General features: G+C 41.3%; 1 long non-coding RNA gene across 1 annotated transcript; it reads right to left on the reverse strand.

Moving 5' to 3' along the window:
• Window positions 1–3851: 3851 nt before the first annotated feature.
• Window positions 3852–6592, reverse strand: LOC120996527. The gene is made up of 3 exons (XR_005777798.1): window positions 6579–6592; window positions 4275–4286; window positions 3852–3988 (listed from the first exon to the last, which is right to left on the reverse strand). It is a non-coding gene; the product is annotated as an uncharacterized LOC120996527 (long non-coding RNA).
• Between the last annotated feature and the right edge of the window lie 299 nt (window positions 6593–6891).

Consider the following 6891-nt stretch of genomic DNA (forward strand, 5'->3'; position numbering starts at 1 on the left):
GCATTTGTGAGGCTGCAGGAGGACATGCCCCTCCTGGTGAGTCCCACTCACTGTTTGACAAACATAGCAGCATAAAATTTTAAAAGTTGGAAATTTTTGCACAAATTGTGTATAAAGAATCAATGACCCCCCTTATGTTAAATTTCATCAGATGTACATGGTTGGTACAAGATGCAGAACAGGAGAGGAGTGAGAAAGTCCAACGGCCCATGAACATTTGAAAAAGGGCTCATGCACTGCATGTATTTTGCGGAACAGAACAGCTGCCCTTAACCCCTTAGTAACCAACCTGTTTTGGGACAAGCGTTTTTCTTCCCTTTTTAATCGTCGCGTTCCAAGAGCTATAACTTTTTTATTTTTCCGTCTATATAGCTTTATGAGGGCTTGTTTTTTGTGGGACAAGTTGTCGTTTTTTATGGCACCATTTTGGGGTACACATAACTTTCCGATTAACTTTTATTAACTCTTTCTGGGAGGGAGATGGGAAAAACAGCAATACTGCCACTGGGTTTTTACGTTATAAATTTTACGGCCTTCATTTTTCGGTATAAATAACAAAATATCTTTATTCTCTGGGTCAGTACGATTACTGTGATACCAAATACATATAGGTTTTTAATGTTTTTACTTTTTTGCAATTGCATTGCCGCTTCTCAAGACCCTTAACTTTTATTTTTCTTTCTATGGAGTTGTGTGAGGGCTTGATTTTTGTGGGACGACTTGTATTTTTCATTAGTATCATTTTGGAGTAAATGACGCTTTTTGATTGCTTGTTATTAAGTTTTTTTTCGGTGGCAACTAAGAATAAATTAGCACTTTTTTTTTTTACAGAATTCACCGTAGGGGATAATTTATGTGATATTTATGTAGTCTGGGTCGTTACGGACGTGGCACTACCATTTTTTTTGCAATTTTTTTCATTAAAAAGCTTATTTTTTTATGGAAAAAAAAGTGTAATTTTTTAATGGGATTTTTTTTATTGAATAAATGTTTTCTTGTTTTTTTTAAACTTTTTTTCCCACTTAATAGTCCCGCAAGGGGACTATAACAGACAGCTTTTTGATTGATTTTAAAATGCAATGCACTATCGCTATAGTGCATTGCATTTTAATGTCAGTGCTATTCTGACGTTGACCAGCAGGCTGCGCCAAAGAGGCGCAGCCTGCTGGAAACTACTAAAGGCAGGCTTGGGGTCTTCATAGACCCCAGCCAGCCTTCACACACATCGGCACCCCGCGATCGCATTTGCGGGGTGCCGATGGGAGACAGAGGGAGTCCGCTCTCTCTGTCAGCACTTTACATGCGGTGGGCGCCTTTGCCCGTGGCATGTAAAGTGTTAAACAGCCTTGATCGGCACTCTCCGCTGCAGACAATAATATGACGTTCTATTTTTTTGCGTAACGGACATACGGACATACGGAAATGGAATGCACACAGAGTAACTTCCGTTTTTTTTGTGACCCCATTGAATCAAATGGTTTTGCATACGGTCCGCAAAAAATAAAATAAATGAACGGACGCGGGAAAAAAAATACGTTCGTGTGCATGAGCCCTAATTATATTATAAAAAATTGGATTGAAGAATTTCAGTACATGAACTAAATATCTATACATTTCAACTTTTAGCCGCATTTCACTACTTAAATTTCTATTTGTTTCCATAGCAACTAAAATTAGGCCACGCAAACAAACACATTTACTCATTTTCTCTACAAAGTAAAAAAAAAAGCTAAAACTGTTTGTAGCATGTCATAGATGTCGACCATTACAGTGATGTACAGACTCCAGAAATACACTACCTAATGAATATACATGTGTTATCCTTTGGAATACACTATAAGGCAAGTGCTCCCTCTGCTGGTAGTATTTTATAGCTGCATGAATCATCCCCTGCATATCTGATGGCTATTTTTGTTACATTGTTTTAGAATTAATGATTATTCTTTGTATATTAAGTTATGCGCCCAGATATAGCTTTGAGTTATATTATAAAGACTGAAATAATTAATCCGGAGTAAGCGGATCTACATCGAGTGCAGCGTGTTATTCTATTCTCCCCCATACATTGGATGGATCATAAACTGCAAAGTTTAAAAAGTCTTCAAAAACAAAGAATACTTTCGATAGATAAGTGTCATATCTTTCTCTATATAAAACCCACACTTTCCAAAAGCATACCCCCCTTTTTTTAACCAACTTAAACCTGACTGGTATTGTGGATAGAAAAGGTGTCAGTATTATTTAGCAGTGTAGGGTAGTATTATTTTGGGATTAAAGTGTAGTATTACATGGGAACTATATTACTGTAATATTTGGGATCTTCAAATGAGTATTATTTGTATACTTCATACAATTTGGGCACTATATGGTAGTACTACGTGGGTTGTATATGGCAGTATTATCTTATCACCGCATACTGATATTATTATGGCTGTAAATAACAGTATTAGGCTACATGCACATGACCGTATGTGTTTTGCGGTCCGCAAATTGTGGATCCGCCAAAAAACGGATGACGTTCCGGTTTTTTTTCCTGATCCATTGTAATAATGCCTATTCTTGTCAGCAAACTAGAAAAAAATAGGACATGCACTATTTTTTTTGCGGAGCAACGGAACGGACATACTGATGCAGACAGCACACTGTGTGCTGTCCGCGTTTTTTGCGGACCCATTGAAATGAATGGGCCCGTATCCTATCCGCAAAAAAAAACGGAACGGACACGTAAATAAAATACGGTCGTGTGCATGAGGCCTTATTGTGACAATATATGGAGATATTATGTGAGCTGTATATGGCAGTATTATCTTAGCACTACTGTGTATTGCTGGTGTTATGTAGGCTTTATATGAAAGTATTACTTTGATACTATAGAACAGTATGTAGGCTGTATAGGGGGGTTTCATCTTGAGACTATATAGTGGTATATGGGCTGTATATTGCAGTATTATTGTGACACTACAGTATATGCTGGCATTATGTAGAATGTATATGAAAGTGTTATCTTGACACTATATAATGGTATATAGGCTGTGGATTGCAGTATTATCTTGGCACTGTATGGCGGTATTATGGTATTAAATGAGCTAAAATTATTAGAAAAACCTGTTTAAAAATTGCAAGCACTTGGCCTCTTTTGCTATTTTATCCAGGGCATTATTATCTATAAAACCAGACCTGCTTGGATTTCTGCAGAAGATCTGAGAAACCAACTACGGTATATCAATTCACAGACTGGTCATAGACCTGTAGTCATGGTTTAGCAGTTCTAATTAGTAGTCAAAACTTTATTCACTTCATGTAATGGGTTTCAGGTGTTCTGTTTTATGCAGCTGCTTTGATGAAATAAGAATATATTGACTGGTAATATCCGAATCATATCAAAGATCATACTGTGCATCTACATTGTGCTAATAAATAGAAGATCCCATGAAGGAACACAAAACTTGGCATCATGTCTGAGGTCATTGGTGAAAACCATCCACCACATGCAGAGGATCAATCAACATTTACCTTGAAGCAGATGAAGTATGATTGGAATTCCAGATTGGCTCTTGTGAAACACAGCTGACGTTAGCAGAGGAGGACTATGGCCGAGGAGATTCCTCTGTGGAGACCACACACACAGAAATGTACTTTGCTTATTACACCTAATGTTTGAGAGCAGATTGACTGCCAAGAGGACCCTGCTGTGTAATAGTTATGATGGAGTCACAAAAATTATAAATATATAGCAGTGGTGCACAACATGCTGCCCTCCAACTCTTGTGAAACTACAACACCCAGCAGGTTCTGACAGTTTCTTTGTCACATTGCTGAATTTAAAGGCTACCGACAACCTTGCGGCATTTTTTTATCATTGCATTCTACTTATTTGGTTTAAAAATAATTTTATCAATTGGTCTTTATTAAAAAATGTCAACTGTTTTTCCTCTACAGATTTCACTTCCACTACATCTACAGACTATTACTCTCTACCTCAGTTTTCCTCTACAGATTTCACTTCCACTACATCTACTGACTATTACTTTCTGCCTCTTTCAGAGAGTTGTTGTCACGGCCACGGTTTTGGCCGTGACTCCTTGGGAGCCGCATACAGTTGCCCGCGGTTTGGGTTGTAGTTTCAACCGCAGCTTGAGGCATTATGTTGTTAGCCTCAAGTGCGGTTGCCGCGGACAACAGCTTTGTGTGCGGTTCCCTTGGAGTTGTGTGCGTGTTTGTATGCACTTTGGTATGTTTGTGTGCACTCTGTGTTATGTGTGGTGTGCACTTACATGTTCCCCTCACTGTGGTTGCCCGTGGCAACGTTTAGTCGTTGTGTACATGTGGTGGCAGTGTCCTGGCCTTCGGGCTGACTCCCAGGACATGAGTGCCACCCATGTCGTTGCCTGCGGCACCAGCCACAGTGTGTCTCGTGTTTTGGACACTTCTCCTTTAAGTGTGTGTTTCCCTTCCCTGGCTTGGAAGGGTTAACTTCCTTCCTAGTGTGTGTGTGCACTGGGTGTGTCCGATTGTGGGTGTGGCTGCATGGGCTATAAAGCCTCAGTTTAGACCTGATGTCTGAGCGGTACTCCAGCCTTGTTGTAAGCTGGAGGAACTCTCCTGGTCACATTTCCATCTACCAGTGAGGGCCACCCTTGTGGTCATAAATTGTGATTCACTATGTTTATGAAGATGTGTGTTTACTTCATGTATGGTGTTTGGTAGATGGTTGTTGGTCTTTTCTTATTGCAGCATATGGTTTCCTGGTTTCCTATGATGTGTGTGGTGTGCTCTGTCTTTGGTGTTTGTGGACAGCAGCACTTGGGTTCCAGGTTGTGTGTCTGTGGCAGGTAAGTGTGGTACTAGGCTCACTTACCTGTCACTGCCATATGTCTGTTTATGTTCCCCTGTCTGTGTTGCTTGGCCACTTTAGACTCCTGTTCCTCCGTGTCCAGGAGGAACGGGCTGTCTACCCAGCTCCTAGTTTAGGGCCATCTTGAGGGCTAGCAGGGACTTCAAGGTTCCGGAGCATGAGCCCTCCTACCATCAAGGTCGGCTCATGTAGCTAGGAGTCAGGGTCAGGTTAGGGATGCGATTAGGAGGTCACCAGCTCCCTAATCCTGTTGTCCTGGTCGAGCAGCGGCCATTCCATCTGCTGATACCGCACGGCTGAGGGTTTTCCCCATCCTCAGCCGTGACAGTTGTGCTAATGGCTCAATCTTTAGTCCTTATCTCTGAAATCCTGACAGCTCATAAACACTCATAAAGCTAAATTCTTACCAAATGTTATGCTGGTGGCCCATGCCCACTGATGCTCCGCCCCTCTGATTGGGCACCGGTGCCACATTGTTTGCCAAGCTAGCCCCTCTGCTTCTTGGGTCTATCTCTAGGGCATGCATGCACACTGTCTGCGGCCTTTAAGGGGCCAGCACGCGCACCCTAGTCTTCCCCAGACAATGGCTGCGATCTGTTAGGTAATTAAGGCACCTTCCCCTAGAGGACGGTGCTTGAGCTTTAGGTTACCTTGCTTATTAGTCCCTGGTGAAGTGTGCTGTTCTGTTTGTCCACCTTTGTACCAACTTATGCCTGGTTAGCAATTCTGACTCTCCTCTGCCTGACCTGACTTTAGTTTTTTTTTACTGAATGGACCCTTTGCTGCATGCCCTGACCTCAGACTAGATTTACAGATTCGCATGAACTCTGCCTGGCCGGACCTCAGCTTGTTTACTGACTACAGGTATTGCTAGTACTTCGCACCAGTGTCTCTGGCCCAAGTGGATCAGCTTTCAACCACACCGGGACTATTCCAAGAGATGGCGGTTTGGTGGCTCTCTGCACCGAAGTCTAAAGCTTTGTACAGGGGTTAAAGGGTGAATACAGAGGGACTGCCTAGATAACGTCCTTAGGTCTAACCCAAAGTCAAACCAGTTGGTTGGCACAGTGGTTCTACACTAACTACCCGTAACACCAAACCGATAAGAATATAGCTTAACTGAGTGTTTATGAACTGTCAAGAAAGTACAGATAAGGGCTGCAGATCACATCAGAGCAGCTTGATGAGGTATTCAGTGTGAGGCAGAGAGCAATAGTCTGTAGATGTAGTAAAATCTGTACATGAAAAACTGTTGAAAATGTTTAATAAAGACCTATTGAAAAAAAAAAATGATTTTTAGCCCAATGTAAGCAAAATGCAATGATAAAAAATTGCCCCCAAATGCAACCATAGCCTTTAAGTTGGTGCCATTCAATCCTATTGCAGGCCATGCACAATCCATGTCAATTGAGAAATAATCATAGCTAACCATACAATGCTGCTAAACTGACAAGCTCAGGGATTCTTTATTAGACGCAGAAGTACACACTTTCTTCTTTCTTTTTTGAAATTACCCCATGCCTTTCTACCTTCCACTGAGACCAAATGCATACAACAACTGATATATCTTGTCATCAGAGAAGGCCAACGTGGCATTGGGCTCAGTGGCTCACACAATACTGTAGTAGAAAGGACAGTGGACTGTGGCATGTCCATCTGATGCCATATTGCCAGTTTTGCGTCTAAGGGAGAGTAGCTTTCCCCTATATATATTATAATACACATCAGCTGCTCTGAACTTGAATGGTTGACTATGTAATACAATGCAGTGCCACGTCTGGCAGTGCCACGTCTGCTAGAGCAGAAGCAGCTAATTACAGGGGCTCTGTGCTTTGACTAATAGAAGAGGATGCTATGTGGGGACCACCTCTATGATATCCATATGCTTAGATAGATAGATATGAGATAGATAAATAGATAGATAGATATATTGATGGATAAATAGAAAGATAGCAAAGAAATTCCATGGCACTCTCAGGAAATGTTCAATAGTAGTGTCCTTTATTCACTTTTCCTGGAGTGCTGTGGAATTCTTT

This window comes from Bufo bufo, chromosome 1 (assembly GCF_905171765.1).
Source record: "Bufo bufo chromosome 1, aBufBuf1.1, whole genome shotgun sequence".
Taxonomy (NCBI): domain Eukaryota; kingdom Metazoa; phylum Chordata; class Amphibia; order Anura; family Bufonidae; genus Bufo; species Bufo bufo.